The following is a 26663-nucleotide window of genomic DNA, read 5'->3' as shown; positions in this document are numbered from 1 at the left end:
CTGTCATTTTACAGGCTGTGCTAGAAAAATGACAGTTAGAAGCTGATTAGTTGCTATGAGCAACATCTCCACTTTATCTCTCTGTAAGATTTCATAAATCTGCTCCATAAATTGTAGACTCCACAGGGACAGGGACTAATGTGAATGGACAAATGTTCTCTATAAAGCTCTGCAGATGATGTATCCACGATATAAATAACTGTTAATAAGTTATTTCAGTGGCGACTTCACTAGTGAGTGGTCTCTGATGTGGAAACTGCACCAACATTTAACACAATGACCGTGAGAATTTTTGAAACCGGATCTGCTCCAACTTCCCAGCAAGGCTTACAGTGTTGTTCTATCACTATATAGGACACAGATCCCGACCTCTCATTTTTCACTTACACTTCTAAATAATTCTTAATCAGGATATGTAGAGGATGATGTCATTTTCCTTCAACAACGTGAATTTGCCAAAATCCTTTATTTGCGGTGCTAAATGATGGTTAGATAGTCCAACACCGTGTGAGTTATGAGAAATTCCTAGAATATCAAGTCATTATTGGCTTCATTTTCCTGTGAACAGAGACTAACAATCAGTCAGTTGTACAGTATTCTTTTATCATTATTTTTTATTTTTATTTTTTTCATTTCAATCCAAACATCTCATTTTATTGCATGTCAGAATATCTGTATTTATACACACTGGACTTTTTGCTTCTCACTATCATTTTTGTAATATTTTGATTAACTTTTTTCTAGGCAACAGTATATGGCCACAAAGAAACACAAACTATAACAAGTAAATAAGTAATGAAAGTAACAATGATGATGTTCCCTGCTTACTGGGAGTTTAGATGTCTCTTCCACATTGTCTGGATAAATGGATTCATTGTTAAAGCTGAGAAAGGTATACTATAGGGATCGCTGCACTAACACCTACAGAAAAGATTATTCATCGTTGGCCCCTAGCCAGAGCACATTGGCTGCTTCCTGCAGCTATTTGTTCCGGGCTCCTCTGTTCTCCATGGCTCTGGCGAGGGGGAGGGAAATGTTAGGGAACTATTTTATGTAGGTTGTACTGCAGCTTTAGAGGACAAAAATCATTTCAAAAATGGAATTTACCATAAAGGTAGAGTCAGTGTAAAAAGATACTTTGCTAACTCCAGAACAAACCACAAAAGGTAGCATTACTGCCTCTCAGAACTACGGTCATGAGTTCAATTCCCAACAAAGGCCCTATATGTTTGGAGTTTGATAAAAACTTAAGGCCGTGATACTGTGTCTGTGATATATAACAGTCGGTAATGGTCAGTAGGTCAAGGGCCACTACCTTATACTATCTGCGCAAGTGTGTCGCAGTTGGTGGGAACGTTTTTCTTTTGTTACATTTTATTTATATTTTTGTGATAAAAACTTCAGGCCATGATACTGTCTGTGATATATAACAGTCAGTAGGTCAAGGGTCGCCTTATACTATCTGCTCATTGTGTTGCAGTCTGCAGACACATTTTATTTGTTTAATAAAATATAATTCATTTTTTTGTGATAAAAAAATGTAGACGTCGATATGGAACACGACGATCAATCAATAGAACAGCAGAGCAGCACCAAGCACTAGTGCTGCAGCTGCTGCCACCACCAGTCAACATGACGATACCGATTCAATGTCCTCTACTAAAGCCGATGCTCAAGGGCATAGAGGCTTTCAGTCAGGGCATCTAAAACCTGAAAAAAACTATTTTACCACATTGCTAAAGAAAAAAACACCTTTAATAAAGGGAAAGCTTCCAGCAGAAAAACATAAGATCAGGCCTTGTCCTTTATTTTTTGAGTGGTGGTTCTGCAAATGCTATCGGGGATCTTCTGCCTCACATGATGTAAGAGCATTTCACTTTAGAAGAGGTGTCAAAAAAATGAACACTAAGGCAGTAGAACAAACTGTGTGTTGTTCAGAAACGTCACAAATCCCAGAGGAGAGCCTGTGTGTCTGACCTTTCTGATACTGTATTAGTAGAGAAGCCTTCTTTCTCCATTTCTGCAACCTCTGCAAATTTGAGGATGAGCAGCACAAGTCAAGAAGATGCTGACCTAGACATTGAGGATGCTTTAGTTGATGTGCAACAGGATGAGGGGCAAATTTGTGTAGCTGATGCAGGCGCTAATGAGGATGTTGATGATGAGGATGTTGTTTGTGTAAGTGAGGCACCAGTGTAAGCAGTTCCTGTCCGTGATAAGAAGAAGGCCTTTGTCATGACTGGGCATAAGACGAAAAACTTTACCTCTTATGTGTGGAATTATTTATAACCAAATCCAGACAACAATCGTCTTGCCATCTGTAGCATTTGTAAAGCCAAAGAAGGTAGAAGTAGGGACTTGAACATCCACAAGTTTTTGGCAACTTCAAAAACTTCCACGTCCCCGGCGTGTGGAAGGTCAGCGCCTCCCTCTTCAAGGCCGGGGACACGCGCGGCACGCGCCCGGTCCGCCAAGCCCGGCCTCCGCCATCATAAGCGGCAGGGGCCCAGAGGAGGGACCCTGGGAATCCGCCTCACCGCTAAGTGGAGGGGGGTGCAGCACGCTTGGGACAGGGCATACTGGCTGGTAAAGGAGGGTGACAGGGGCAATGAGGAACAACTATATGGGGAAAAGAAGTAGTGAAGCATAGAAAAAAAGGGGGGGGGGAGACAAACAAGTATGGATTGAAATTAACAGAGGACAAAACAATGTAATTAAATGGGCAATAAAATAAAGAGAAAGTGCAGGAGAAAAATAGGCTTAAACAGTGGAGGACAGACAAACTGACACAACTCTTGAGGTAAAACAAAAGTGATATAGGTCTGCTTAGCTTCCAACTGAAAAAGAGGCTGAACCTAATCAAATTCAGCCTTAAATAGTACAACCTAAATGTACCCGCCCCCATCAACCCTAATTGGCTGACCATGAACTATAACAAAGTACCTAACTAACTAGAAACTGCCTAGCAACAGATTCTCTAGGCTATCCATCACCAAAAAATGTAGGACTCTTAAATAGTCTTCCTCTTAGGCAGCCCTCGTCTAGTCTTATTAGTACACAATGCCATTGTACCCAATGTCCACTTAACAACAGATATGTGGACAAGCGGAACTGGGCAAACTAAAGATTACATGACTGTGACAGCCCACTGGGTGGGGTGTATTGCCTTCAGCGGCACCAACTGCAGCAGCATCTAACAAACGCAAGCTCATTCAGAGGCAGGCTACTCTGTGTATCACCAGCTTCACTAAGAGGCATACCGTTGTCAACCTCTTAGAAAAACTCATGTCATTGCAAAATGGTTTACGCCACTTGGACTCTCCTCAGGATTTGTGATTTCTGACAATGCCAAATATTGTGTGAGAGCATTACAGCTGGGTGATTTCGAACATGTCTCCTGTTTTGCTCACACAATCAATTTCGGGACATTTTTGGCATTCTGCAGCTGCATGTAAATGATTGCAGCACCTGCAAGAACAGTTCAGTTTGCCCTGCCACCAGCATGTAAGCAAGTGGTAGTAACTAGGTGGAATTCCACCCTTTTATATGCTTCTGCAGAGGGAGGAACAGCAAAAAAACCATCCAAAGCTACACAATGAGCCATAACGCAGGAAAAATGTACCTTTTAAAATTCTTAATTAGTGCTGCTCCCTTTATCTCAGTTTTTCTCATGAGAGTAAATCTGAAAAGTATAAAGAAAATGGGGCGCACAATGGTGAAGGTACTTGGCAACGTTTATTCCTCTCACACTAGATTAAAAATCACATACAAGATAAACATCTTGATAAAGTGCACGATTTGCATGCATGTATACTTAGACACCAGCGCTACCCTGCTTCCACAGTGTCCGCGCCTCCAGGTCTCCCGATCGCTATCTCACAGGATTACACCATCCACTCGTTTCAAGCCTAGATCTGGCATCTGGGAACTACGTGTGCATCACCAGTTCTTAGCCACACCCAACCGGTTTTGTCGTCTTGGACTTCTTTTATTTAGAAATAAAACCAAGTACTACTTACCTTGGTGGTCAAGTGGTGATCAGGGGGTCTTGGTGGTATGAAACCGCAGCTCGCTCTCCTGAGTGGGGAATGGGAGATTGCAGCACCAGAGGCCTAGATTACAGTTCTGGGCAGGGTTATCATGAACCTTACAGGAGTAATGGCAATAGGTAGAGCCACACCCCAGACCAGGAAGGCAGGTGCAGCTGTGCCGAAGACTTTGTCTGAGGTTGCCTCATTGAGGTAAATTAGGAGGTGGTATTACAGATGTGTCCTCATACATCTAGCCGCCTCGTGCATTAAGCAGCCCTGGTGTGACTCGATAGCACTGAGCGTATCTCGTGCATTTTTTTTTACCTTCAAATGCATTTTTATTCACACAGTGATGTGAATAGCTAGCACAAGTAGCTTCTGCTGATTAAAATGATATGCAGCATGCCTATATTCTGTGTGCGTCTGCGGGTGTATCTGCATGCAAAATGCTATTTTACAGTGTTACAGCCACTGACACTGTAACATAGCGTTACACCCGCAGATACACAGAGAACATAGGCATGCTGCTATTCACATCACTGTGTGCATAAGACGCATTTGAAGATAAAATGTTGCACGAAATGTCGATATTGGCCCAAATATTTTCGGCATATATGCCGACTTTCTGGCAGCCGCTTCCGGGAGGGGGCTGCCTGGTTGGTCCAGCAGGGATGGTGCGGGTGGCTATAATGGGCGGAGGAATTACAAAGCAGGGGGCGGGTTACGATGACCTTCTCAGGGATAGTGGTTGTGTTCACATGCTGTCCCTTTGAAGTCCTCGCAGGCAGTCTTTTCGGATGTCCGAAAAAAATTGGAGTGATGTGTAGTAGTTCCCTTGTAGAGTCTGTAATTACATTGGTGACTCCTTTATATCGGAGATGAGAAAGAGGTGAATTACACCTCGACTGTACCCACAGTCATTCTCTGTCTGGAACCCCCTGTTGCCTAGGGACTTCTTGCAGGTAGCCCATTTCTGTCTTATAGTGGCATTCCCCTAACTATATAAACTACGGCACATGTCAGTAGGCACGCACTCCCAGAATGCCAGGGTGCGGCAGAAACCCCCCCGCCCACCTCCTATGGTCTCAAAATAATGGCCACCTCATGTCATTGCTGCAGTTGTGGACATGACGCGATCACACCTGCCATGTGGCATGCCGCCTATGTAGAGACGCGGCTAGTTCGCACTACCTGTTTTGTCTGCCTCTCCCTTGCCCTCCAGTGGTGCTAGGAGGTGAGGCCGCTACCTCTTCCTTCATTCTGTTTGCAGCGGGTCCCTCATCAGAACCTCCCCCAGCAGGACATTGTGCTGTCTGTATAGGCGAAAGCGGCTCTGTCAGTAGAAGCTGGCAAGGTGCTCATCCTCCTTCTGTTTGAGGCCACTACCTCCTCCTTCATTCTGTTTGCAGCGGGTCCCTCATCAGAACCTCCCCCAGCAGGACATCGTGCTGGCTGTATAGGCAAAAGCGGCTCCGTCTGTAGGAGCTGGCAAGGCCCTTGTACTGCTTGTCTTTCAGAGGCTACTCAGGCCAAATACCTCCAGTGCCATGGCCATGCTGTCCATGAAGATGGATCGGACTGTTTCCTACAGGCAGATCAGGTTGACATGGGCTCGCACGGTGATGTATGTCACGTGTGCTCCCCTGCATCACTTAGGCGTGGCACATATAATATATATTGTCCATGTGCATGGTGTCCAGATTGCCTGCACTAGAGTTACCCCATACAATGATAATATATAATATACAATCGATAATCTTGAAATATAAAAGGGCTGATATTGAGCTAATGCAAGTGTGCACTAATGAAATCAAACGTACAGATAGAATGATGCATACAACTCTGTATACAGGTGAATATTTACGCTTTGTTCCGTGCACCTAGTTGGGGAGCAAAATACTTTTGATTTCCGTCCAACTTGGCATCAGACCCATATTATTCAAGCATCAGCCAGAGCAAAAATATATTCCATATAGGATGGATCATATTAATTTGCCTAGGACCTGGACTGAGGAACACAGGGAGGTTCTGCAACTATCAGCCATATAAAGTCTATTAAGCAAGCACATTTTATTGCAACAAATTAATGATTCAGATATAAGGGTTCACAAACACAGTCAACAATGAAGATCTTTTATACTCACCCTGGGAAGAGGAGTTGTATTCGACCTTTAACATTGGACTAAATTTACTTGTCATAGAGCATTCCCAGCAGCTATGGCAAGGAAGGAAACAGTGTGCTTAATTCAGCTGAGTTCATGTACCAGAGCAAAATATATTTTCATTGGAAGTGACACAACCAGCATCCTTAAAAATGCTGACAGCATTATTTGTGCAATAAGATTCCCAAGTAAGGTATGCCTACAATAGGACAGTGTTTTTTTATTGTATTATTTTAAAGTTATTATAGTGTTTTTATATTATATAATATATACTATAATAATGCATCATTTAAAAATTAAGTGCCCCTTTTAAAGTATTTCCTTGTGACCAAACGTTTTAATTCTATTAAAATGTACAAAATGCCCTCTAAGTGCCAACAAGTTTATCCTACTGGGATTTTTCTGACATATCTATATAATAAGCGAAAAAATGTGTGTGTCTGTCCTTTATGCACGGCCAGAGTTTTGTACCTAGCCCCACCAAATTTGGCATGGTGGTGTAGTTTGACCAGGATTAGGTTTTAGGCTATGTTTGAAGTTTGTCAGCGCCATGGAGGTTTACGTGGTGCCCACCAAGTAGGCCGTGGAGTCTCTGATATGAAACTTTGTTTTAAGCATGTTTGCTTGGGAAGTCTTCCAGTGTTTAAGACTGCCCTGATCTGAAGGCACAGGCTGATATGTTCCAGAGGGGGGCAGGCAGAGCTCCCAACGGAAGAGCAGTGAGTCAGAGGTTCAACTGTCACACTGCACCTGCACTGACAGTTACTAATTTCCTCTAAGCACATTTTCATATGTCATGCTCTCCTATGTTGGTCTGCAGAGATTTCTGCTCAACAGTGATTTCTGAAACTGCAGCGATTTGGGAAGCTATACTGATTACTGTCTTGTAAGTTTCTTTGCTCCTGATACTCCATTCCAAACAGTCAGGGAATACACCTGCCTGCACAGTTATTTACTCCTAAATTGCACTGTTGATCAGTTGTGAATGACTTCTGTGTACCTTGTCAAAACTTTCTCCTTTTAGCATACCACATTCAAACTAAGTTTAGTTCTTTTCACATCTCAGCCTTCAAAAGTGAAGTCCTTTTCAATGCACAACCAAAATCTAAGTTTCAGAATAGTCATGCCATCCAAAATAAAACGATCACAGCTCCTCAGCTGCTAGAAGTAAAGGAGAGACAAGACATGAGCAGACCAACAAGAGAGACAAGCAGCCACTGAAGGGAGGGAGAATCACACAATGCCAGACTAGCCTGCCTTTTAATTTGTAATGGAAAAACAAACAACATTGTCAATTCCTCAGTGAGGTAACAGTGTTTAAATACTGTCACAACCGGCTGTATAGGATCCCCTGCTGAGGGGTGCAAGCTGAGGTTTAGGGCTAAAAGAGGTAGTCTGAAATGTGGGGCCTGTACACAAGATCTTCCCATCAACGAGTACCTGTCGTTGGCGAGACCAGTACAAAGGTGCAGAGTCTATCCAGCCGGGAGGTGTTCGCCAGTGAACCTCCAAGCGGGATATGGGTTTAGCTGCACCCAGCTGGCAGATCGCAGTCCTTTGCACTGGTGACTTATACCATGGGAAATAGAGAATCTCGCTACAGTGGCCCTAGAGGATATTTCTTCCATAAATATACTATACTCTTGTATAGCTCCCAAAGTATACTCCTTGAGGCACAATGGTGCTGAGGAGAGGCAGTTGTAAAGTATACTAAAGGGAGGTTCTGGATTCAGGGTGGTACGATGAGTAGGCAGGTGTTTGTCACGCAGACTATTTGTCGAAGGATGCACTTTAGTATAATGAGGTGGCAATTGCTCTGTACACAGACGAGATATGCAGGATGCACTGTATGCAACGAAGTGGCAATGGATTCGCACACAGGCGAGATGTACAAGATGCACTGTTGCGTAACGAAGTGGCAATGGATTCACACACAGTCAAGATGTTCAGGACACACTGTGGCACAACGAGGTAGCAATGGCTCCATACACAGGTGAGATGTGCTGGATGCACTTTTGCATAGCAAGGTGGCAATGGCTTCGCACACAGGCAAGATGCTCAGAACGCACTGTAGTCGGCACAGGAATAACATGAGGATACCACCTAAAACAAGAGCATCAGTAGACACTGGAAACGACAACATTGCTCAGGCAACTTCCTGTGGTCTGCAGTCTGGCTTTATCCCCTGCAGTAACAGATCATTGGTGGACAGCGTCAGCTGACCACCAACATGCTACCATTGGGTTTGGAGTCGTCAGGTGATGCAAACTGTCATGGCCGTGTCCATGACGGCAACCGCAGAAACCAGGCACGGAGCAGTCCAAGGCAGTTCACATGGCACTAGGTAGAATACTCAGCACATACCCTCCGCTGCACCTGACGTCTGACCCCATGGGAGATCAGGGGAAGCGGCGCAAACGTGAGTAATGGCCGATCCTAAGCCGCAACCTGACAAATACTCTATATAAATGTATAGATGATTCTTTTCAGGGCTAAATTCATGTTAGCAAACAGTGGGGTCCTTTTAAGGATCAATGAAATGGGGTTATAAGCGAGGACAATGTAAAAAATTAATGCTGCAGATGGCCTTCAAGGTCCATTCTTCAACCCGGGCAACGCTGGGTATCCCAGCTAGTTTTTTTTTATAATGTACTACAAAACAAACCTTAAAACTGACCACTAAAACCATTGTGACAAAGCATAATAGGCTTCTTGTGCATGACTGATGACATATTTATTACTGCTCAACTAAATACTTGTCATCTCACTAGGCTTAACAATGACATCAAATAAAAATCATCGCCTATTGTTTTCAACTTGAACAATTCTTAGTTTGGCAGTGTTGGATAAAAAAAATCCAATATTATAATGTGTTGGCTACATACCACAGTGGGTAGATTTATTTATGGACGTCCCTGTGTCCGGTTAGTTATTAGCAAAGCAGGACATGTGTAGCGGGCAAGGGGGGGGTCACAGCCATACTGGCCAATCACTTTGTCATCAGCATTGCCAGTGGCATTAGAACAAATTCCCCAGAATGTTGCATTCCCATCCCCACCCACTGATTGTTAGCACAATACTTGTCAGTACTTGTTATTCGATTGTCATTATTCTATTATCGTATGCAGAGAATTCTTTTTTGTGACATTAGACATTTTATTATTGTACTTTTAAGAAAGTACAGTACATAACTTAATGCCGTAGTTGTATTTTTTTTTTTTCTGTTTTGCAAAAAGTTATATTGAATGTATGTGTATAAACGTTTTGGAGGCTGTCACTGGAATTGTAGGACCATACCTATTTGCACATTCTGAAGTTCTAAATAGGTCACACACTCAGACAGTCCTTCAGGGAATATGTATAAACTAATCTCTGTCAGAAAGTGACATAAATAACCAACCATCTGTATCAATTGCAGGGTACTAGGTTACATTTTGTGACGTAATCATGGATATTTCACTGACCTCAATATAATAATTTGTTTTATTTTTGCAAATGATAAAGACTCTCTCACACAGGAACTTTAACAAAAATCTAAACACAATGTTGTGTAAAGAGAGCCGAGGAAAAATGTTGCAGCCATAGGGATCATTGGTCCCTATACTGATCATGTAGCTTTCATTCACATAGTCATGTCTCGGTAAGCATTGTATTTACATATAGAGTTGTACATTAATGCCATCGCTGCTGTGATCCCGTATGCAACGGCTATGCGAAAATATGCAAATGTTGCAGACGCCAAGGATTGTATTGAGACACCCACCTGCGGCTGTGCAAATCCAACTATCTGCGTACAAAGACACAACACTGGTCGCAGATCATTCCATGATCACAGTTCTCAGTAACCCTATGGCTACTCAGAATGGCCACAGAAACGAAGACACTAGCCATGTTTAGTTCGTATGGGATCGCAGACACAGGCTACGTTCTTTTAACCCACTCCCCGTTACCTCCCACAAATACTACCTGACTGTCAATCACACTGCACTGCGAGTAAATAGTCGCTGAGAGCGACTACAGTCTTGTACCATGACGCATGCTCAGTGCGAATTAAATCTGTTACTGATAGTCGCTCAACTGCGAAAATATCGACATCGCGTACATCTCTGAATTAGACCCATAGTGTCATCCTAATTAACAGACCTGGGTGAGATCTATTCCCTTATGCAGACCATATATAACATGTACCATCACTAAATTGTAGGCATTGGCACATAGCACAAGCTAATAGTCATTTGTGCACTTTGGGTTGGGAGGAGAACACTACCACCACTAGGCTTTAAGACAAGATAGTGAGCATAACAATGTTCTCATTTAACAAAGAAGAGAGGTCTATATACCTGTGTGTACCTGTAACATGTTTAAAGATAATTTTCCAGCACAGGTCATTATCAAGCTGCTGTTTTGCAAATGTCTTGTCCCGTTTTGCCTGGAGTGATATTGGGAAATATTACTGTGGGAACTGGTTTGGTAAGAAGAGACAGAAGTTGAAATCTGTGTAGTGATTTTAAAAACAGATAAGCAATAAGAACATGAACACTACATGCATATTGAATAGTCGCGCTCGTCAATAAATCTCCTGATACACAGCGCAGTATGTATAAATGATGAGAATTGCTTCTGGCACTTAAAACAGGAGTGCTGCTGTGCAGTTACCGTGCGTGACTGAGGACCTGCTCCAGGTGGCCAAGATGGTGGCCGTGACACATACTTGCTAATCCCCCTGATTGTCAGGGAGACTCCCTGAAATAGTAGCAATCTCCCTGACTCTCTGAAGAGTCTACCAATCTCCCTGATTGCACCTTACCCCCATTATGTAGCTGTCACATATAAAAAATTTGAGATAACATACATTCAGATGGGAGCATTAGTATAATTTCCCTGCATTGGTTATAAGGCACAATGGTGCAGATCTATGAAGCTCTGGAAAGTGATAAAGTGCAGAGTGATAACCGTCCAGCCACTCAGCTCCCTACTGTCATGTTAAAGGCTGTGTTTGAAAAATGTCAGTTGGGAGCTGATTGGCTGGTCGTTTATCACTCTCCACTTTATTACTTTACAGACCTTCATACATATGCCCCAGTGATCCCTATGGCTACAGGCATTTCCTGAAAAGTATCAGTGTGTTAAGTAGATCTTACTAACTGCTTTGGGGCTCATTTACATTTGGATGTAAATCAGTTTATGGCACATCTCTCAGATGTAGCAGTACATGTACACTGTAACGCCGCGCTCAAGTGTTGCTGTCACAATCTCCCTGAAATGCTTTTTCAAAAGTAGGCAAGTATGGTGTGACACTGTAGGGGTTAACCCTCTGTGCTCTGGCGCCATATTCAGTGACTTACGGCACTATGCACCCAATGCAGAAATGTATAGTGGTGTGTAAAATGGATTTTAATGGAGCACTGCAGCACTGGACTGAGCCCGGCGGCTCTGGGGCTGCAGGACTAGTGTGTTTAAAAATACATATTTATTTAAATGCCAATATGCTTAATTAAAATTGTGTTTATATAAAACAACATATGTACAGTAGTTCACATCACTGCAGCTAGGAGCAGGAGGTATTGGGTTGCAGTTTAAAGTGTAGTTCAGCCCAGCATTTAGTGCCGGGTACAGTGTGAAGTAAAGTGTATGATATATATATATATTTAAGGTATAATGTCAACAGTCCTACCTTTTCCCTGGTGGTCTAGGGGATTTGAGGCATCCCTCTGTGGTGCCGAGAGGGAGATCCCCTGCCCTACATCCCTGGTGATCCACAGTAAGGAGGGGCTACAACAGTACTAACCCAAAGTTCAGGGGAGTCATGTAGCCGCTGCTCAGATAGACCTCACCGGCAACTACAGTTAATGAACTGCTAGAGGGGTTTATTATTCAGTTTTCTGAGTTTGAATGAACTAAGGAGATGCAAAGCATGCTGGGAGCCCCAGCTTGTGGATTGTCACACTAGAGCCTTGCGGGCTCTAATAGTGACAACTAAGGGACTGTTATGTATCTGACCACTCCTCTGCAACACTCCCCCTGTGCATTGGCAAGAATGTTAAATGCGTAAAACTTTGCCAGCAGAATGCACTCGCATAGCTCAAGAAATGGGATGTTAACATTTGTCACTGGTGGCCGGCAATGTGCTATCTTTTATGGCTGCATTGTATGCTTTTACATCATAAAGGAGGGACTTTTTGAGCTCAAATGTGTATATCATCTTGACCATCTAGAGGATTATATTTAATTTGAACTTCCAAGAACATATGTATGCTGTGATATTCCTAGTACCTTCAAGTAGGAATAATTGTCTTTTAAAAGAAATGTTATTGGAAGCATCTGCTTGTATCCTGTAACATCCAGATAACTGCCAAACTCTTATCCATTCTCTGACTGTTCTGGGATTGAGACCAGTGTCATCTCTGTTTTAATTCAAGTTTATAAAAAGTCAGAATTAACACTTTTTAGATCCATTTGCAAGTTCATAACCCCCTCTCCCATCAATATAACACCTTCACATACCTGTTCTATATCATTTACATCTCCACATACCTGTCCCACATCATTTATACATCCACATACCTGTCCCACATCATTTACACATCCACATACCTTTCCCACATCATTTACACATCCACATACCTGTCCCACATCATTTACACATCCATATACGGAATCGGTAATGCCGCCGGATCTATTGCAGGCAGACTGAATTCCGATGCTGGAAGCCCGAACCGTCAGGATCATGACTGGGGCCTCCTCCCAGTGATGCCTAACCCCCTTCCCGCACCCTAAACTTAACCCGGGGGGGGGTGCCTAACACTAACCCCCCTTCCCCTAGGCTAACCCTCCTCAGGGGGTGCTTAACCCAAAGTCCCCCTGGAGTGCCTAAAACTAACCCTCCCCCTCCGCGGCTGACAGCTAAAAGTCCCCAGTTACATTCGTTCGGGATTCCGGGCATCAGGATTTCGGCTTCTGGCTAAAGATGGGTGTCTGTATTTAGACGCCTATCTTGAGTACAGAGTTGGGCTTCCAGCATCCAGGATTCTGATGTCCAGCATTTTGGACGCCGGTAAATGAACTGCATCCATCACATACCTGTCCTATATCATTTACACCTCCACATACCAGTCCCACATCATTTATACCTCCACATATCTGTCCCACATCATTTATACCTCCACATACCAGTCCCTCATCATTTACTCCTCCACTTACCAGTCCCTCATAATTTACACCTCCACATACCAGTCCCACATCATTTACACCTCCACATCCCTAGCCCACATCATTTACACCTCCACATACACGTCCCACATCGTTTACACCTCCACATACCTGTCCCACATCATTTAGCCCATTATTGATCTTTTAAGAGAAATTCACCTGAAAACTAACATGTCTTTATTGCCCAAATTATGCTAGTTAAACCCCTTCAAGTGCACAATTTCTCATTTGGAAGGGTGTACCAGTGGTCCTGCACTGTGTGCCTATATTTTTAACCTAAAATAAAGATTTTCCCTACCTTTTCACCTGCTCAGGGGTACGCACAAATGCGATTATCCTCTGAAAAAGCAATGCGAGTTTGCAATTGAATTGCAACTGAAATTTTCGGTGCGAGTTCATCGTCAGAACGGCTCTCAGGACCCAACTTTCATCTAAATAATTTGACTCCTTTGAGTCTTTGGGTCAGACGTGAGGATGAATTATGATGTTAAAATTTGTCTTTAGTGGCTGGCAGTGTGTTTTCTTTTCTGGCTGTCAGCTTAAAAATAACATCAGCTTGGTAGACTGCTTTTCTTTTCTTTTTGACGGATAAACTCAGGTTTGTCAAAATAAGATCATTCTTAACTTGAAAGCAAATACAGTAGGTACTCACACTTCTTAATTTTATTTTTAGTATCTTTTAGGTCATTGTCATTTATTTGCTGTGGATTTGTAGAAGAGATTTGTGTATGCATTAAGTGGCATTTCTTGCTATTTTAAAACATGCCATCATATCTTATAAAACAATCAAGTTTGACATATATATACTTCGATAGAATAAAATACCGAAGTTTACATGATGTTTCAGATTTGTAACCTTGTAGAAATTATGTTTGACATTTATCCAACATTAGTACCGTATATCAGAATGCAAATATTTCTATAGACTGCAATGACCACAGAACCACCTACAGGCTATAAGAAGGTGCTGCAGTGACCACAGATATACATACAGGTTATGAGGGGTTGGGTATGATATCCCTGCTGTCGGGATGCCGCTAGTCAGAATACCAACAGCGGCATCCTGGCACCCATTGGACTCAATGGTGAGTAGTTTTCTAACCTCTACCCTAGCCCACCCTTCCCAGTTCCTAACCCTAACCCTCCCCCCTAGTGCCTAAACCTAACCTCCCCCTCCCCGCACCCTAAACCTAACACCCCCTCCCTAGTGCCTGAACCTAACCCTCCCCCTAGTGCCTAACTCTAACCCGCTACCTGAAGCTACCCTGCCACTGCACCCCCATACTTACCTTCGGGATGCCAACGGTCGGGATACTGGTGCCGGGATCCCGACCTGTCAAAATTTTGGCGCCGGTACTAAGACCATCGACATCCCGCACACCAGGATGCCGGCGACATCCCTGTTGCTACAATGACCACAGAACCACCTACAGGTTATATGAAGGTGCTGCAGTGACCAGTGACCACAGATGTACATACAGGTTATGAGGTGTTGCTACAATGATCACAGAACCACCTACAGGTTATATGAAGGTGCTGCAGTGACCAGTGACCACAGATGTACATACAGGTTATGAGGTGTTGCTACAATGACCACAGAACCACCTACAGGTTATATGAAGGTGCTGCAGTGACCAGTAACCACAGATGTACATACAGGTTATAAGGTGTTGCTACAATGACCACAGAACCACCTACAGGTTATAAGAAGGTGTTGCAGTGACCACAGATGTACATACAGGTTATAAGAAGGTGCTGCAGTGACCACAGATGTACATACAGGTTATGAGGTGTTGCTGCAGTGACCACAGATATACATACAGGTTATAAGAAGGTGCTGCAGTGACCACAGATATACATACAGGTTATAAGAAGGTGCTGCAGTGACCACAGATGTACATACAGGTTATGAGGTGTTGCTGCAGTGACCACAGATATACATACAGGTTATAAGAAGGTGCTGCAGTGACCATAGATATACATACAGGTAATAAGAAGGTGCTGCAGTGACCACAGATATACATACAGGTTATAAGAAGGTGCTGCAGTGACCACATATATACATACAGGTTATAAGAAGGTGCTGCAGTGACCACAGATGTACATACAGGTTATGAGGTGTTGCTGCAGTGACCACAGATATACATACAGGTTATAAGAAGGTGCTGCAGTGACCACAGATGTACATACAGGTTATAAGAAGGTGCTGCAGTGACCACAGATGTACATACAGGTTATGAGGTGTTGCTGCAGTGACCACAGATATACATACAGGTTATAAGAAGGTGCTGCAGTGACCACAGATATACATACAGGTTATAAGAAGGTGCTGCAGTGACCACAGATGTACATACAGGTTATAAGAAGGTGCTGCAGTGACCACAGATATACATACAGGTTATAAGAAGGTGCTGCAGTGACCACAGATGTACATACAGGTTATGAGGTGTTGCTGCAATGACCACAGATATACATACAGGTTATAAGAAGGTGCTGCAGTGACCACAGATGTACATACAGGTTATAAGAAGGTGCTGCAGTGACCACAGATGTACATACAGGTTATAAGAAGGTGCTGCAGTGACCACAGATGTACATACAGGTTATAAGAAGGTGCTGCAGTGACCACAGATGTACATACAGGTTATAAGAAGGTGCGGCAGTGACCACAGATATACATACAGGTTATAAGAAGGTGCTGCAGTGACCACAGATATACATACAGGTTATAAGAAGGTGCTGCAGTGACCACAGATGTACATACAGGTTATAAGAAGGTGCTGCAGTGACCACAGATGTACATACAGGTAATAAGAGAAGGTGCTGCAGTGACCACAGATGTACATACAGGTTATAAGAAGGTGCTGCAGTGACCACAGATGTACATACAGGTTATAAGAAGGTGCTGCAGTGACCACAGATATACATACAGGTTATAAGAAGGTGCTGCAGTGACCACAGATGTACATACAGGTTATGAGGTGTTGCTGCAATGACCACAGATGTACATACAGGTTATGAGAAGGTGCTGCAGTGACCACAGATATACATACAGGTTATAAGAAGGTGCTGCAGTGACCACAGATATACATACAGGTTATAAGAAGGTGCTGCAGTGACCACAGATATACATACAGGTTATAAGAAGGTGCTGCACTTGTAGAAATAAAACATAGATTAATAATGTCTTAGTTATGTTTCTTTGACCATAGAAATGTCCACATATTTATCATGTTTTTCTGTGTATTTAGCAAAGAAAATCAGAAAATACACCCAGATAACATGTAATCCTTATTTCAGTTTGTTATTTTATATTTACTATTGGGAATAAAATCTGAAGTATTTCTGCCCTAGGACTGGAGTCTGGGAAATATAAAAAGAGAACATAAGAATTCTGTCTCTAGAAGGTGCTTAGCTCTGCAATGCTCGTAAACATTTTCTTATCATGTCAATCATTGCATCTATTGCAAAATATTGTTTGAAAGCTAGTGGAAGTATTGTGAGAGAGAAAATCTGTGTATGGTGTCAAAACAGAACAATCTAAGTGAATTCTCAAGAAAATTTATTTATTAAATCTTTTTAAGTTCTTAAGGCACATCCACTTGCCGATTTCTATGAGCGATTGAACGATATCGTTATCGTCCAATCGCTGATGAATCGTGCACGAATCAGCCAAATTAATGTTGGAAACGACCAGCGAGGCGCACTCCCGCTGGTCGTTTCCGACATCAATCATCGACCGAACATGCTGGTCAACCTGACGATAACATCAGGTTGAGCATGTTAGGGGATGATTGATGTGCCTACACTGACCGACTGCTCGTTCAGTTTAGGCACAACACAGACTGTCACACGACTGCACGATTACAATGTCTTAATCGTGCAGTCGTTTTTAGGTCTGCTAGTGGATGTGTGCCTTTAGGTAAGCATTGCTGCCCCATTATATTTCTCTTTACATTAACTAAATAAATTCCAAGCATGGTTTTGAGGTACAACTTTTGTGTTTTTACTTCCCTGTATGCAGTTCCTGATTCAAACATTTGTGTCTTAATAAAAATATCTGTAATCCAACAAACATTATATAGAGAAAAGCAAGCAATTTATTTTAATTCTTTCTTTAGTGCATCAGTAATGGAACCAATTTTTGTTCTGAAATGCCACGGAAATATCATTTGTACATCTTAATCTACCAAAGCAAATTGTATATGCATAGAACATATTAAATATACATATAAAAGATGTGTTCTGAAAAGATCTTTTGTCAAAGTACACTTATTTTTTATATTTGTTAAATCAGAGTATAATCTAATGGAGATTTAAATTCTCGCAAAGTGCTGCCAGAACGGTTTGAATGCTGGCACATCGCAGACACAAACATCACCAATTTCACAAAGTACCTCAGTCGGAAGCCGGTGGTCACACACACACCGCTAATGGTAAGTATATGGATCGGGTACTCTGTTCATTTTTTTTGCAAAGACCCCCCTGGATGCTACGGAGACCAGCGCGAGGATGGAGGTGGGGATAGGATCTTTTTTGTAGGTCATTCCTCACGGATTTCTTCATGGGAACATCTGGCAGCAGGTAAGTATGTGCAAGTGAGGTATGTGTGTATTAAACGTTTATTGTATACGGTGTGTGTGTGTGTGCTGTCTTTATTTAACTATTTATTTTACAGTGGAGGTACGGGTGCCGGCCGCCTGCTGGCACTTGTAGTTCCACAAGTGCCAAAGGGCAGGCATGCTGGCACCTGTAGTTCCACTGTAAAATACAATAGTTTACTTGATTTTACACTTTATTACCCCCGTACCCACAGCCCAGGGGGTGCAGGGAAGAACCCCGGGCTACAGACCAAGCCTGGGGTTTCAGGAGAGGGGGGGCCCCTTTTTGGGGGGGGTCCCCACCTCCCCTTTTATCCCGGCTTGGCCTGAGTGACTTGGGGTAAGAATGCATTGGCCCTGGAGACCCGGTAATAGGCATTACACCCCGGTTGTTTTGGGTCCGGTGCTGGTTTCAATTATAGGGGGACCCCTACGCATTTTTTCCCCCCTATAATTAAAACCAGGACTGGCCCTGCAGCCTGGTGCTGGTACCTATATTACAGTGGAACTCTACTCATTTTGTTCCCCGTAATTTTAGGAACCAGGACTGGCTGGCAAGTTCGGGGCTGGTTAGGCTTTTGGGGGTGGACCCTATGTAATTATTTTTTTTTATTTTTTTGTAAAAACACTTTTTATATTCGGTATACAGGCAGAAACATACACAAATCACACTGATCTGTGTATGTTTCTGTCAAACTCTCAGCTCGGGAGGTGGTCCATTTGAAACTTCAATTTAACAGTGAGTTTGCTACAATCTCACACAAGATTGGAAACTAGATTCTTAGTAAATTTGCGAGTTGCTTCTTTTTCATGTAAAGTACTTCCTAAATTGGCCGATGGTGAGTTTGTTCGAGCTTGAAATCTCACATGAGTTTTAACAGTGAAAACAGAGAACTCACTTCCAAACTCACTCGAGTTAGTCTTTAGTAAATTTGCGAGATGAAACACATGCCTAAACACACGTAGTTTGCAAACTCACACAAACTCATCCAAACTCGATTCTTTGTAAATTTACCCCCAGGAGAGGATCAATGCATTACTGTTGTAATGTACATTATATAGAGATGGCTTCAGAAGGAATATTCCTTGTAAAAGTCATTGCAAATATTTGTAATACTATTTGCCCATTAATGCAACTGATTCTAATTGTAATCACATGGGTTTTGTGGGAAGTATGGCATAATTTGCTTGGGTGCAAATGTTTGCACTATCTGATAGGAACAGATGGCTGGATTGGAGATATACCTTACTCAAATATCATAAGGGGCTTGATTCAGAGTTGGGAGTAAAGAAAAAAAGAGTAACTTTGCACTGTGGCAAAACCATGTTGCACTGCAGGTGGGGCAGATGTAAAATGTGCACTGACATATAGATTTCGGAGTGGCATGCAGGGGAGCAGAGAGAGGGTGGGGGAAGGTCAACTGCTGAGGGGGATGCAGCCCCGGGATGTAATGCTTTGGGCGCTGCGCTGCTGAAGTTGTGCGTGCTGCTGTAATCTCATTCACTCTCTTGTGACTGACAATTCTGTCAGCCAATAGCAGCCCATTCTATGGAAAGCCTTCACTTGATTTGTTTGGGAACTGGTGGTGGGTGGTGCAGTCTACTGAAGTTGGACTACGGATCCATTCGTGGAGAACTAATTGCTGACTCCTTCCTCCCGCAGTGGCTTCTCTGAGTGCTGGACGCTCATTGAGGGGAGTGGAGGGAGGGCGGCTCTCTGTGTGTGTCGGAGGAGGCAGCAGAGTACCTACACATGGCTGGCATGTGTTCCTGGAGTGCATCTTACACTGTGAGTACACCTCCACATGCCCTCTCTCTGTGAGCTGTCTGGCAGCACACAATGATAAACATCTACAGTGCATGTGCTGGCAATGATACATACAGTATACATTGTAAGAAGCAGGTATGCCCGAAGTAGAGTATGGTGACTGGCAGGGGAGGGCGGGGAACTGAGATTGCAGGTCCAAAGTAAGTGCACACTCCTATGACATGTAACTGATCTGTACAGCTCTGCTGGAATGTGGCCTCATCTTTGCTGCACATTATACTCAATCGGGCACTGATCGTCTTCTGGGTGCCGCATTATTATACGTTTTTAAGGGGGAGTGGCCACACCTCCTAGATTTGGCCACGTAACCGGGCTCGTCTGAGATCTTGATGGCCCTGGGGGAACGTCCTAGCACAAATTTCAATTGCAGTGTAAAAATACAGCTGTCCAGCAATTGTGGGCTACATGCAAAACCAGCAAGTATTTGCCCTGCATGGAAAAACAATAATTGTATTTGCACCCCCTTGCAGTGAAACATTATTATTTTTTTATTTCTTTTGCTTTGCTCCCAACTTACCCCCAGATGCATAAGTTTCCATTGTCCGTAACATTTAAATAAATTCAGCATTTTGTTTACCATAACCCAACTTGAATTATCTGGATGGTCAAATTTGCTAAGAACCAGACCTCATCCCCATACTGTAAATGGATACTTGTTGCACATTCCAGTTGCACTGTTGTTGGCTACTTGGGCCCCCATTTATTAATAATCGCATTTGCAATGGGATCAGGGCATGTCAGTACCGCCCATGATCGCATTGCAAAATGCGTTCATAGCAGCCGGATGTATCATCCGGGATATGCAGAGACATGGGCTCCGAAGGTTGTCTGTCCCTGCGATGTCTCCGGAAAGCTGCTGGCCAGTGCAGGGGGTGCTGCGCATTCGCAGTCCCGCGGACTGCCCATACACAGCAGCCATAGCCAGGGAAGGGTTCCGGCGGATCCCTCCACCGGCTGATTATGCAGTGGTAGCCCATAGTCTACAGCGGCTAACAAAATCTTCAGATGGCGTTAGCTGCTGGGGCCAATTTCGGGAATGCTTCACATTCCGGATATTGGTCAATTTGGCAAACCTGTGAGGGATGCAGCTGCCAGCTGTAATGGAGGGATCACAGCAGGTATCTGAGATCCAGGGGGATACTTAATATTTGAGGAAGACTGTTTTTTTTTCGGGATTATACCTCAAATATACTTTGATAATATTTATTAACATTATTTCTACTAAAATAAAGTGAAAAGGGGTGTTTTCACATTATTGTAGTTTCACATAAATTTACTAAAGGGCAGTTGGAGTAGAATTCGTAAAATTCTACTCCAACCCCTAATTATCACATATTTTTAGTAAGCAGATTGCATTTCCCATAATTGTAATGGGAAATGTGATCTGTGTGCAAGTTACTAAAAATAAATTGTAAAAAAATACCAGGGGGAAGCCCTGTGATAATAACGCCACCTGGAGATGTTATCCAGAGTTTCCCCCGATTCCATGACTCCTGCTCTGCTCAAACAGGCAGAGCAGAGCCGGGAGCCGGCCCCAGTGATCAGCTGTGTGGTCTAAACAGAACACAAGCTGATCACAGCATAAATAAAAAAACTTACCTGAATCCAGGGCCGGCGATCGGTGCTCCATTGATGTCCTCCCTCCGGGACTCCGGTCAGCTGGTCTCGAGGCTGCTGCACTGTGACCCCATTGGTCAGCTGCTGCATTGAACAGCTGACCGGGTCACAGTGCAGGATGGGAGGACATCACCAGAGCAGCGATGACCTGACAGGAGGTAAGTGAAAGTAAGGGGGGGGGGCTGTAGCGGCGGCCGGTGGCGCAGTGCGCAGCACCTTTTTTTTAAAAGAAAATACAGTGAAAAGACTACGGTGGGGATTCGCGGGGACAGAGCTTTATCGCAAGCTGTGTCCCTGCAAGGGATTTTTAATAAATCCCTGTGATATTGCCTAAATTTGCAATGCGAATACAGTCGGAAATATCACACTACAATCTGCATTACAAATGCGGATTGTAGTAAATAGGGCACTAAGGGCCTGATTCAGAGCTGAACGCTCTGACTAGAACGCTCGCTCTGAATCAGGGCCCACCTCCATGAAAATGGAGTGGCCTCCTGGCCGCTCGCATAGCTGTGGGTGACCACCCACAGCATATGCGAGCGGCCAAAAAGATGGTCGCGATGGTCTTGACCATCGCGACCATCGGACTTGCGACGTAGACCCTGCGGTAGGGTCTCCCTGCCACAAGCCCTGGAGTGATTTTGGCTCTATCAGAGCCAAAATCACTCCCACTGACATCACTAGTGACGTCAGTGGGGCCAGCTTCAGACGGTAGGCGTTCCCATGGGAACGCCTCCGTCTGGCAGGCACGCCCACCAAAGGGGACGTGCTGTCAATCAACAACGACAGCACGCCCCCTTTGGTGCGAGACCCGGAGCGATGGAAAGCCCGTTGCTCCCCGGGTCTCGCGCATGTGCACGACGGAGCTCCCTTCGTTGTGCGCATGCGCAGTGGGGAACATCGACCCGATTGCGAGCGTACTGCCGCTCGCGAGCGGGTCTGAATGACCCCCTAAGTGCACCTCAATGAAAACTATTTCCTTTGACATTAATTTAAGCCATATTGAGGGTAAACCAAGCAATATTTTAGGACAAAACCGTCAAAGTTACATAAGAGACTTCTTATAAAATGGAAGTGGGTTACACTTTGCTTTGATTTGATTTATTTATTTGCCACTTTTACCAACAAACCCTCCAATGCAGCAAAGAATGATTGGGTATGCAGTCGGGAAGCTGGCGGACCTAATCCCAACAGCCGACAGGCATCTATATCTAGATGCCTGTCATTTTACCGACGCCTGGAGACCGGCGCCCGGCATCCCGATCGAAGGGTTGCCGGGCGCGTACAGCCGGGGGTGGGGAGGGTTAGGTTTAGTTCTCCCGGGGGGGGACTTTGGGTTAGGTACCCCCGCAGGAGGTTAGGGTTAGGCTAGGGGGAGGAAGGGTTAGGGTTAGGCACCCCCAGGAGGGACTTAGGGTTAGGAACCCCCCCTTGGGAGCTTAGGTTTAGGCGGCAGGGAAGGGGGGGTTAGGTTTAGGCACTTAGAGGGGGGATTAGGGTTAGGCACAGGGGGGACGGTTAAGGTTAGGTACCCCTAAGGGGAGGGAATTAGGTTAGTGAATACTTACCTTAGGGACGATCGGGATTTTCACCCATGTCGGGCAGCCTCTGTCGGGATTCCAACCGCCGCACAGGCATCCGGCGGTAAATCATACCGATTCCAAGGATTGTATGGGGTTGTTTACAATTAAATACAATTGGTGGACAATTGGGCGCCCTTTCTCAATTAAAAAGGTAGTCTGCGCTCGCTGTTTTCCTTTTGTGCCTTGTTAATGACCCCTACGGGTGAATGCACGATTTTAATTGATTGAAAATCATTCTAAACTAATGTGTGATTTAGCCTGAATCACGTTTACTAACATGATTTTTTTTTATACTGATTTATAAGTTATAGTAAATGTGCGATTTAGACCCAGAAATACAACATAAATGTTGAATGATTTTCATCGATTTTTAATCGATTAAAATCGACCTTTAGCAAATTTACCCCTTTTTGACGCTAACTATTTACCATCTGACTAATGGGATGTGCGCAGATTCTTACCTGAACTTCTGGTGCAAGGTTTGCTGGGAATGCACCTTGTGTCTGATTCGTGCAGTTCTGCAGATAGCAAAATAATGACACTGACCTTTAACATCTGACACGTACTATTTCTTCTTTGTTGTAGCTTTGGCTGTGGTAAAACTGGTTGTTAACCCTAGCACAGTCTAATGATCTAAATTATAATCAATTGCAAGTTCTTTAGTCTTCATTCTCTTTACGTTACGATTGCAAGTAGGGGCTGTTGTTACAGTATAATTATTTGCTGCCAATACTTTTATCTCAACTTTTTTATATTATTTTTACAAAATAAACATTTTTTTTATATAATATGTAACATTTAATATAGCACTAGCATATGCCATTGCACTTTACAATTGGGAAGAAAACCGTAATAGAACAGGACTGGGTACTAACAGAGAAAGAGGTAAGAGGGCCCTGCTCGCAAGCTTCTATAAACACAATATGAAGCATTTTCCTAGTTCCATATGTGCTTCATTTAGGTGTTTAGAAGTCATTATCAGTATACCCACCCCATAAGCTAGCCAATCGCTTCCTACTGAAGTGCAGTTTTAATCAAAGCATTATTGATTGACATGATAGGCTGACGGTAACCAGCTGTGCTGTTGTCAGCAGCTTTTCACAAGCCAAGTGTCACTGAGAAGTGATCTTAGGAACAGGAAAGGTGTACTCTGCTAAAGTGTCAGGCTCTCCTCTGCACGTAATAGGACTTAATCACTGCCTGTGTCTCTCACATGCCACACTTCGCAGTTAATGAATAACCAGAGCGTGTAAAGTAGTGTGAGGCTGTAATGGCATGCATTCAGTCAAAGGAAAGGCGCTTCTGTGTAGGAATGTACAGCATTTCCATCAGCTGTTTGCTGAAAACTGCCTGAGCCTGAAAGGAAGTCACCTGTACTGTACAGTGTCCACTTTGGGAGATCTGGAGGGGGCTACACAGCAGGTAAATACATTACTTCCCTTCTTGTACTTGACAGTGTGTCTGTCATCCTCTGTGCATGGGCCAGGACACTTCTGGCTGCGGGATGCCTCTCTGCTATACTTAGTAGCAGGCTAGTGCTGTCTTTCTGTATTTAAGAACTTCATTTGTGGTGTCACCCGGAGTCATGTTGCACCTCCCTGGTAAGGCTCTATTTCTTTCCCATATCAAATAAACTCCGTCTCCAGGTAAGATTTGTATCTTGTGAAGAAAGATGATATCTGAAAAAGATAATTTCTCATGCAAAATATCTAACCACTCAGACGGCTGTTTGGATTAATGAATTAAATAACCAACAAGAATGTGGGTTGCGGTGGGTTCGTTTAAATTGCAGCAAAAGTGAGAAAATAGACTAAGTCAATGTGTGAATTTTGGCAACTATTATACAAAAGGTTCCATTTCACTGCGTTTATTTGTATTTTTTTTTATTGGTGCTTTGAAAAGATGTGTAGGTAATGTACAGAGATTGTATAAACTGCTAATAAGTGCTATATTTACATACACAGATTCTAAAAGGGATCCTCCAGGTTATGGCTAGAAAATAAAATGATTGTGTTTTGTTACTTGTAACGTATATGATAAGTATTGAACTGTAACTGATGTTAATGTCCTGTATGTTATTGCTGTCTGCTGCATTGTATGATCACTACTGATTGCTCCCTGAGATACTAGAGTATGGTGCAGTTAGGGAAATAAATTGGACATTTCTAGGTAACTGTTTAATTTCATTATTATTATTATTATTTTACACCATAACCTCTAAAGTATTGTTATATTTACTAATGGGTAAAATAGGATATAGTACAGCTTTGGAGTGATGCAGTTTTATATAATAATAATATTAATAAAATATATATATTTAATATACAGTCGAGTCACATTATTATAACCACCTCCTAAATTTGCGCGTAGCCCATGTAGTATGTTACGTGCCGTGCCGTGTACTGGCTTGGTCAGTATGTAAGGTGTGTGATAAGCCGTCTGTACACATATTACTCGCTGCTGCCATGGGTAAAAGGGGCGATTTATCCGAGCTGCAAAAAGCCATGATTATAGGCTATCGGGCCAAGGGCGGCAGTATTTCTGAAACAGCGCAGTTTGTGAACTGTTCATGTGCTGCTGTGTTGAAGGTGTATCGTGGCTGGACAAATGGCACCATTGCGAATAACCAACGTGGAGACTGCGGAGCACCACGTGCCATTGATGTGAGTGGTGAACGTCGGCTACGAAGGTGCATGAAGGCCGACCGACACATTACAGTGGAGCAGCTTACCGACAAAATAAACATGGGAGGCACCAGATGTGTGTCTAAAACGACAGTTCAGCGAACCCTGCTGTGTATGGGGCTAAGAAGCAAACAGATGGCCATTGCACCTATGCTAATGAAGGTGCATCGGCGGAAAGGCTTCAATTTTCACGCCTGTATCGGAATTTGAACTCCGCTGATTGGAGAAGGGTTGCCTTCCCGATAAGTCATGTTTTCTGCTTCATCAAACGGATGGACGTTGGCTTATCAGGCGAGAAACATGGGAGACCAAACACCCAGCTACCATTGCTGGAAGAACACAAGCTGGTGGTGGCAGCATTATGGTCTGGGGAACGTTTTCATGGCATTCTCTGGGCTAACTCATCCATGTGGAAGGCACCCTCAACCGATATGGTTAGGAATCCATCCTTGCAGAGCACGTACACCCATACGTGCTGATTGCCTTCCCTGAGGCGGATGGGATCTTCCAGCAAAACAATGCGACATGGCTAGAAATGTCCATCAGTGGTTGGATGAGCATGACCAAGACTTCCAAGTACTTCCCTGGCCCCCTAATTCCCCAGACTTGAACCCAATTGAACATATGTGGGACCACCGTGATCGTTGTGTTTGCTCTATGGATACTCCACCATGCACCCTCCAGCAGCTGTGGGATGCACTGCAGTCAGCATGGCTCCAGATACCAGCACCTTTATTGAGTCACTCCCAGCCCATCTAGCTGCTGTCCGTGCTGCACATGGCGGTTACTCTGGCTATTAGCTGGTGGTCATAATAATGTGACTCGACTGTGTAATGCTGTTTTCAATATGAATTCTCAAAGCATATTAAACATGCTGTAATTCTGATGAATGTGCGTGAATGGAACACACACACACACACACACACACACACACACACACACACACAC

The 26663-nt window shown here is 43.6% G+C and overlaps 1 protein-coding gene across 6 annotated transcripts in view; it reads left to right on the top strand.

Moving 5' to 3' along the window:
• KANK1 (KN motif and ankyrin repeat domains 1) overlaps window positions 1–26663 on the top strand; it is a 199986-nt gene that overhangs the window by 77671 nt on the left and 95652 nt on the right. Inside the window, exon 1 of one of the 6 annotated variants that reach the window (XM_088476600.1) lies at window positions 24165–24453. The exons of the other annotated variants lie outside the window; for them this stretch is intronic. The gene's annotated coding sequence lies outside the window, so the exon portion shown is untranslated. Of the gene's footprint in view, window positions 1–24164; window positions 24454–26663 lie in introns of those variants that run through there. 6 annotated transcript variants of the gene reach the window in all.

Source organism: Taudactylus pleione, unplaced genomic scaffold, assembly GCF_031769625.1.
Source record: "Taudactylus pleione unplaced genomic scaffold, aTauple2 ptg000190l, whole genome shotgun sequence".
Lineage (NCBI taxonomy): Eukaryota > Metazoa > Chordata > Amphibia > Anura > Myobatrachidae > Taudactylus > Taudactylus pleione.
Note: the sequence above shows the minus strand (reverse complement) of the source record. Positions and strands in the feature narration are given on the sequence as shown.